Source organism: Carassius gibelio, chromosome A10 (assembly GCF_023724105.1).
Source record: "Carassius gibelio isolate Cgi1373 ecotype wild population from Czech Republic chromosome A10, carGib1.2-hapl.c, whole genome shotgun sequence".
In the NCBI taxonomy this organism is placed as follows: Eukaryota; Metazoa; Chordata; class Actinopteri; order Cypriniformes; family Cyprinidae; genus Carassius; species Carassius gibelio.
This window is the reverse complement of record NC_068380.1, coordinates 25,728,055-25,736,307: the sequence shown is the minus strand read 5'-3', so window position 1 is coordinate 25,736,307 and position 8,253 is coordinate 25,728,055. Positions and strand designations below refer to the sequence as shown.

Below are 8,253 nucleotides of genomic sequence, written 5' to 3'. Positions count from 1 at the left end.
AAACGAGCTTGGTGACAGAGGATGCAGTGTAGTAATTTGGGCATGTTGTCTTTAAATGAGTTTGACATATAAATAAATAATGGAAGATCCTTACAAAAATATGCATGTTTATTATGCTTTATGTATTTATTTGTTCATTCATTCATTTATAATTTCAGTTTTTATTCCTAGAGTTCAAATGGTAGAGAATGGTAAATCACAGAAACACAAATGTGAACAATTTTAATTTTAAAACACAATGTAATATACAATGTAAATTTTAGAAGCACGTCATTTGATTAGTAAATATATTTGTCTTTGGTCAAAAAAAAAAAAATACAAATCTTAAAAATGTGTCTTATATTTATTATAGAGGAATCTGTCTGTTGGATACAACTGCGACTGCTGGGCATGTGCACATCAATATTGCCCAATGTTTGTCAAGCTGAACAACGGAGGAAGGTGAAGACGTTAATAAAACCGAATCTAATAAGTAGCAAGCTTAAACTATTGTTAACCGAATCTATCCCTTCAGCCGAAAAACGAAAGACGTCGGTCATACATGGATAAGGAAGTGTGACGCTGCTGCTCAGCTTTGATGTCATTGGCTATGAATTTTCAGGACAGTCTGTGGTTGGACTATCTTTTAACCCATATTAAACAGCGCATCATGTTAAAAAGTATGTTTTGCTGCTATCATCACATTAGTAATATATTAAGTCAACAATGAAGTGTTGCTATCTTGATAAAAAATGACATCTTTAGCGAGATCTTAATCCTAACCCTAAGCATAACTTCAATGAACTACAAAAAACAGCCCCCTAGTGTTGCCTTTGCATAGATAGAACGACGGAGGCTTGTGGGTAATGTAGTTTAAAACTTTTTATTAACGAAACGAAATAAATTATTTATTTTAAGGAAAACTGGATATCTAAATATGTTTATTGTGCAAACCTCTATGATATATTTGAGAGGCAGGCTGAAATGTGGTATTTTACAGTGAGCAATATTTAAAATGCCTTTATGTCAGCTTTCCATTTATTTCTGAAAACTGAGCTCAACATTATTTTATCAGCATAGCATAAGTAATAATCCTGCCCATTTTCTCTTTGATATGTTAATTGGACTCTGATTTACAGCCATTTGAAATGTACAGTTTTGGGCTCTTCCGGGGGGTGCTACTGGGCCCCTGGGGGTTGAAGGGCAGTAAAACCTACATAAATGTATTCTCCTCATAATGGACAACAAACTGAGCTGAGTCACATTTATATCTGACAGTTTTCACAGTCCTCTGTTTTCTATTCTATTCATCATGACTATTATACCTTTTGACAGGACATTGTGAGGCCATCCGATGAAACATTGAAAAATTAGAAAGAAATGATTTAATAATGAAAATAATAGATTATTTATTTGATTTTTGAAGTATATGGCAAGAAATATAATGGATGAACCTGCAACAACTTGCCTTTATCTATTCCCCACCTGTAAAGCAGTAATCAAGGACAATGTGTACACATTGTGATACTTCACTATTACATAAGGACAAATTCATGCAGTGCTAAGAATATTATTTATTAATTATTAATATATATATATAACTATTTAGCAAAAATCAGTGTAAAAATGTCTTCCTCACCCTCACCGTATCTTATTCCTCAGGTGCTGGACATCAGTAATTTGCCTGCTCTTGGTTTTAATGCAGTACAAGATCCACGTTGATCATTCCTGCTACATTCTCAGTTATCCCTCAAGTGTTTGTAACAATAAAGCCCATGGCACCATCTTGTAATGCAGAATAGTTAATCTCGTAACTTCCTTTATTTCACAAAAAATTTTGCATATTTGTTACTAAAATATAAAAAAATTACTTTCTGGTGTACTGATGTCCCAGATGTTATTAATCCGATCAAAAATGTTTATGTCTTAAATAAAAAAATAATCCCAATAATTAATATGTCGTTTTTCCAAGTCTAAAATAAAAACATATGAGCCTACCTAGTAAAATGATGTATTTACCAAGAATCTTCAGAACACAATATTCACCATTTTCATTTTATTGAAGCATAGACTATAAAGTTGATAAAGTAGCATCAAGACAAATAAGATTCAATGAAAATAATTATAATCAAAAATACATTAACCTCATATATAAATCAGTTCACACAGATGAGTGATGAAATGTCCTTAAAAGTCACACAGTCCCATCCAGTCAACTGTGATACAGATCATGTGATACATATAAGACATGTGATACTGTTCCAGAAAATAATGATTCCCATCATCACATCTAAACTGGTTTCATCTCCCCATCGTGATCATCTTCTCTCGTGTCTGGAAACAGTTTGTGGTTGATGTCCAGCACTGATGAGGTATAGCTTGTTCTCAGCCAGAGGATCTCTCAGTCCTAACATCCCAGACCTGGTCAAAGTGAAACACACAATGCAGAAGAAGTTGTTTAATGGACAGAGAGCGCAGCTTATGTTCTGTGTGGTTTTAGTAGGGTGAGCAACTATGACCCTTGTAGTACTGTACACTTACCATTCTTCAAGCTGTTTTAAGACCTTTTGAGAAGCTTTTTCTCTGAAGAGAATTTACCACATCCTCTTCTTTCTCTCCTTTCAAGAGCATCACTTGGTCAAAACCCCTCATTTGGCTGATGAGATCATCTGTACAAATAAAAATACTGCAATAAATATGTCATTCTGCAAGAATTAAGAAAAAGTTACAGAAGCAAAGGTCTTGCTCATGAGACTCCATTAGCATGTGTAGTTCTCAGAGACTCTAGAACTGATCTAATGTTGCAGTATATGTGTTTTTTTCCTCTAGAATCTTTCTCCAAAGTTCCTGACTTCTCTCACAAATGTGTTTTAGTCTGTGCAGTGTAAGACCTGGCTTCAAACCAATCAACTATCAATTCACAATTTATAACATAACATTTACAAAACAATGAAATAATGTCAATTGGTGTTTATATCAACTAAACCAATTTCATGATACTTGTCTACTCTTAAAACAGGTGGTGTGTTTTTAAAAACATAATATTAAAAATGTCCAGTCACACTTTGCTAACATGCTGTAATTGTAATAGTATAAAAAGAAATCAAGGCTGACATGACCAGTTCTGTGAGAGATCATCATAAAATGTTGTATAACACAGCATTGCTTCAACACACACATACCAGAGGACTTCTGTTTGTTTGAGCACAAGATGGCCATCTTCATTTCTCATCCTGAGCAAATCATTTCCTTGGTCTTCCTTCTCTTCTGTGAAACAAGAAAATCTCTACTTACTCTCTGTGCAATTAATATTGCTCATTAAACATAATTAAGTTAATTTAAAGTAAGATTCAGACCAGAGCATTTGATGAGTAAATGTTGATTAAAAAAAATATTCTCAACAAATGTACCTGGGAAGAGCTGATCATGGCAAGATTCGCTGAGACTCAGTAATAGCTCTTTTAGGTTTTAGGAAGGTTTGTGAGGGTTGGCTCTTAAAATAGCTGTTGAGCTCGATATTTTAGACCTGAAAAAGAAGAACAGCATTATCTGGAAAAAATCCTGTAAGACAGAAGGAAGGACATATTATTAATTACGTGCAGCTTGTACATTACACCTCTGTAAAGATGCTGTAAAATTAAATGTTAAATGCATCCATTATTGAAAGCAAGTAATTTATAACAAGCTATAGTCATATAAATTTTTTTGATAGTGTCAGATGAGACCGTCCTGGGGCTTGTAAAATATCATACAAGTGTTAAACTGGATTTTTAAGACTTTGACCCTGTCCAGATACCCACACTTGCAGTCTTGGCCACTTGAGAGTGTGTGTACATGACAGTGTGTGAACGAGACTGTCCCCGGTCTTAATAATGCCAAAGCACAGCGTCCTTAACACACACTAAACCTCTCCAATACTGCTCCGGAGCGCTATACAAAGCTTAGTGTATCCCATCATGCATCATGTTTTGGAATAAATCGTCAGACTTTTTGCCGAGATCTCACAAGAGGTCATGGAAAGCTGTCCAATGTACAGTATGTGAAATATTGATAATTAGATATTAAAAATCTCTTTAAACACATAAGTGTCCCATAAGGCAGTGGCTCCCAATCCTGGTCCTGGAGAAGCCCAACACTGCACATTTGAGATGTCTCCCTGATCAAACACACCTGATTCAACTCATCAGCTCATCAGTGAAGACTCCAAGGCAGATAAGAGAGACACCAAAACCGTGCAGTGCTGGGGTTCTCCAGGATCAGGATTGGGAAACACAGTCATCAGGTCATGAAAAGTTCGACACACACTCGTGGTCATCATGCTCACTCGAACACTAGGCCAAATACAGGAAAGACTTCAAATAAGTAATCAAGTGGTCAAGTGAAAAGATGGCAAGTGTGGGTATTTGGACAGTGCAACAGTTTAAGAAACAACAAATGCTGTACAAATTATAACAGCAGGAATGTTTGATAAAAGAGACAAACTATCACAGACTTACTGCTGCATATATCTGCCTCCGCAGCTTTCTGTCTTCTCCATTTCTGAAGGAAACCCTCTCCAGAAACACCACTGGGCTGACTGCCTTTACGTCTTTTCAGCTAAAAATAAAAATAATAAAAAAGGGGAGAGAAAATAAAATTGAATTATATACAGAATGTTAATAATGATCTGTGAGCAAAATATTTATATATATATATATATATATATATATATATATATATATAAATAAAAAAATATATATATATATATGAAAAAAAAAAAAAAATATATATATATATATATATATATATAAAATAAATAAATATATATATATATATATATATATATATATATATATATATATATATATATATATATATATATATATATAAACTGATATGAATGAACTGCAAGATGGAAAAATACATGTTTTATTATTTATTTTTAATTTGATTTTTTTTTTTTTTGGATTCACATTAAAAGGTATTAAAAGCATGGTACAGAACACATGATTACTGTGATATCTGTCATATAAAAGCACATAAAAACACTAACATTACAGTGATACAAACATAGCTGGTTTGGTGATTATTGTATTGTTGTATTGATTATTAATATATCATAGTAAAACTACAGTTACAGTTACTAATGTCCCATTTACTGTGTTTTAACTTCACATTTCATTTATTACTATTGTGTCGTGATTACCATGATTTTACTACAAATACAACTTACATCATTGATCCTGAAATTAATAATAATATAAAACGGATCGAAGGTCTATGGCACGTCACGTGACAGATAGAGTTTAATCACACTAATTAGCAGCTGTGTTCATTCATTTAAACGCAATGAAACTCAAAGACAGCCGCGGATGACCGATATAGTACAGCGATTAAACATATGGCACTAATCTGATTAATAAAGAAGACAAAATACATTTGATAAAAGGCATTAAAAGAGCGTATATACGACTACTCACCCAAACTGTGGAACTGATAGCAAGTATCGCGCGATGTGTGCTGAATGAGACTTCTTGAACGTGATTTCATAGCGATAAACATGTCCTCGTGTCGAATTCTGACGCCAAAAGTTTCCCACTGAAAGCAATGAAGGTCGTAGTGCTTCGATAGTCGACGCCGAGAGGCACATTTGGCGTCATAAAAGTGACGCTAGGGGCGCTTGACCATGCTTCGGTTTTTGACGCCTTTGGAGTGAGAATGGGTTGGGAGTTATGGTTGATGAGCCTAACTGGATGTTGAATTTTTATAAAATGATGGGTTTGTTGAAAACAGCAGTTCTGTCTTAGCTTGATCCTGAGATGCCATGATAATAAGGACCAAATTAGAATGATTTCTGAAGGTTCATGTGACACTGAAGACTGGAGGAGATTTGCTATCACAATTTTTTTATTTATGTTTTTTACAGTATTTTTGGTCAAATAAATGCAGCCATGATGGGCATAACCATTAAAAAGCATCAAACTTTTTAATGGTAGTGTATGCTTATAATCTCTCCTCTCTGATTAAACTCCAGATAATTAAGCAGATGAAAATTGTTAAAGTTTACGCATGTAAATTTACACCACTCTGGTTAACAGTCAAGGTAATAATCTGCTTAACTGCAGCGAGAGATAAAGCAGCCTTGGATCTGTGGCATTGTCAGAGACTGTGGGATTTCTGTCTAGATGGATGCTTTGCTTTATCACTTTATTAGCCCTGTAATGATAGTCTGGAGTGCTGTGTGGGTAGACCATGTGGTTCAAAACAGCCTGCTGTAATTCGAATCTGTGAGTTGTATGTTTCATTCTCCTTAGCAATCTACAGGGCCAACCAGAGAGCTTCCATTGCCATCCATTTCATCTGGCACGAAACTACTTGGCTGGCGGTTAAAATGCAGATGATAGCACAGTTTGCAACCTGTCTTCATAACCATCACACAGAATAGGAGGTAGGGTTAGGCCGATACACGATGAATTCGTCCATCGCCGATGGCTGATAGACATCACAACGTGTTTCCCCCACCACCACCTCGAAGCATGATCACTTTTTAGTTTAACTATCACCTTCGAGATTAACAATTGCACTCACTCTGTTTGTACTATGGAGTGACAGTACTTACCAGTTTGTCAGTGGTACTGAGGATTTGCTAATAATTCAGCATTGTCTTATCTGTCATCTCTCTTTACACCAGGTGTACACCGGATGCGACAGCGGATGTGTCGTGTTGTGCCACACCATATCAGCTAAAGACTTCTACACTGGATGCGACAAAGCAACCTTTGAAAATCATTAGAAATTTCTGTCAGCATGTCATAAATAGAACGTGGCAGCAGTTTACTGTCAGGGAGTTGTGCTTTCATGCCGCTTCATCCAGTGTAAACAGAATCACTGATTATAATGAGTTCTATTGACTTATCTATGTAATGAATCTCTATTATAGATCAGTGGTTCTATAGTATTTTGTTGCACAGAACCACTTGCATCCAGTGTAGCCACGGTGTTAGTAATCATTAGTTGTTTTCCATTATAAGGATTCATGCTTCGGGCACACCCCTTAACTCCCCCCTCAAAACCTGTCATCCATCACAATGTTTCACTGGTCCAATGCCATTTTTTTTTTTAAATCACCCCACCCTATAGTATGAGGTTCTGTTTTAGTAAAGCTTTTAATAAATTCTTAACAGATCCCAGAATTCATCAGTGAATTATCTTCAAAGGCAAATGCAAAGAGTGCATTGAGTTTGTTTTGCTAATTGCATGCTGGACAGCACGGATATACTGCAGCAGAACAAATACATCTCACATGTTGCCTAAGAATTTAAAAAGGTTACAAAATAAATATGAGATCTTAATGAGGGGAAAAAATTAATAAATGGGTGCTGGAGAGAAAAAAAAAGAAAGTCAATGATTGTGGTTGAATCAGCTGAATGATTTGTATTAACTTCTGTTCGTCTTTCAAATACATAAAAGAGCACAATATTACTGATGCAATGCATTGTTTATGTTTCAAAAACTCACAGTTTACTTTCTCCATCAACCTTAGAACCAACCATTACCTTGAGGAAAGTAGAATACAGGACAAAAAAAATGTAATTCAGATTTAAATAAATACAATTAAAAACGAACAAATAAATGAATATGCAAGAGTTTTTAAGTATGAAATATGCCTCAGGATTAATCGCATCCAAAATAAAAGTTTTTGTTGTTTGTTTGTAGCTACTGTGTATATTTATTATGTATATAAAAATACACAAGTGTGGGTATTTATACAGTATATATACAGTATATATTATACAGACACATATATTACTTAAACAACTTTTATTTTGGATATGATTAATCGTGAATAATCGTTTGACAACAATAATATATATATATATATATATATATATATATATATATATATATATATATATATATATATATATATATATATATATATATACTGTACCAACACTCTGGTGCTAAATCCAGAAGCAAACCTGTTCAACATTGTTTAGATTGAGGCTGAATATCTAAAATAGTACACCAATGGCATAACGGTCTCCCTTGGTCTGGCTGTGATTAGACCATCACTTCCAGATGACCAGCATGTTACTGACAGCAAGTGACCAACTGCAACTCTACAAAATATTTATTGCTTTTCTTCCCACAGAGTGTGGGATTTAATGATGTAACATAGTGAAAACCTGATGCTGTCTTCCACTGTGTCAAAATCTAGAGTGACTTATTTTCCAGACACTCTCTTTTTAATTGGGTGGCACTTCTCCTCAGCAAAAAAAATAAATAAAAATG

At 34.5% G+C, this 8,253-nt stretch overlaps 1 long non-coding RNA gene across 1 annotated transcript; it reads right to left on the bottom strand.

Annotated features, from left to right (window-relative positions):
- Positions 1–2,518: 2,518 nt before the first annotated feature.
- LOC128020579 (uncharacterized) lies at positions 2,519–3,621 on the bottom strand. Its single transcript, XR_008185368.1, has 3 exons — positions 3,390–3,621; positions 3,162–3,246; positions 2,519–2,648 (listed from the first exon to the last, which is right to left on the bottom strand). It is a non-coding gene; the product is annotated as an uncharacterized LOC128020579 (long non-coding RNA).
- Positions 3,622–8,253: the final 4,632 nt, after the last annotated feature.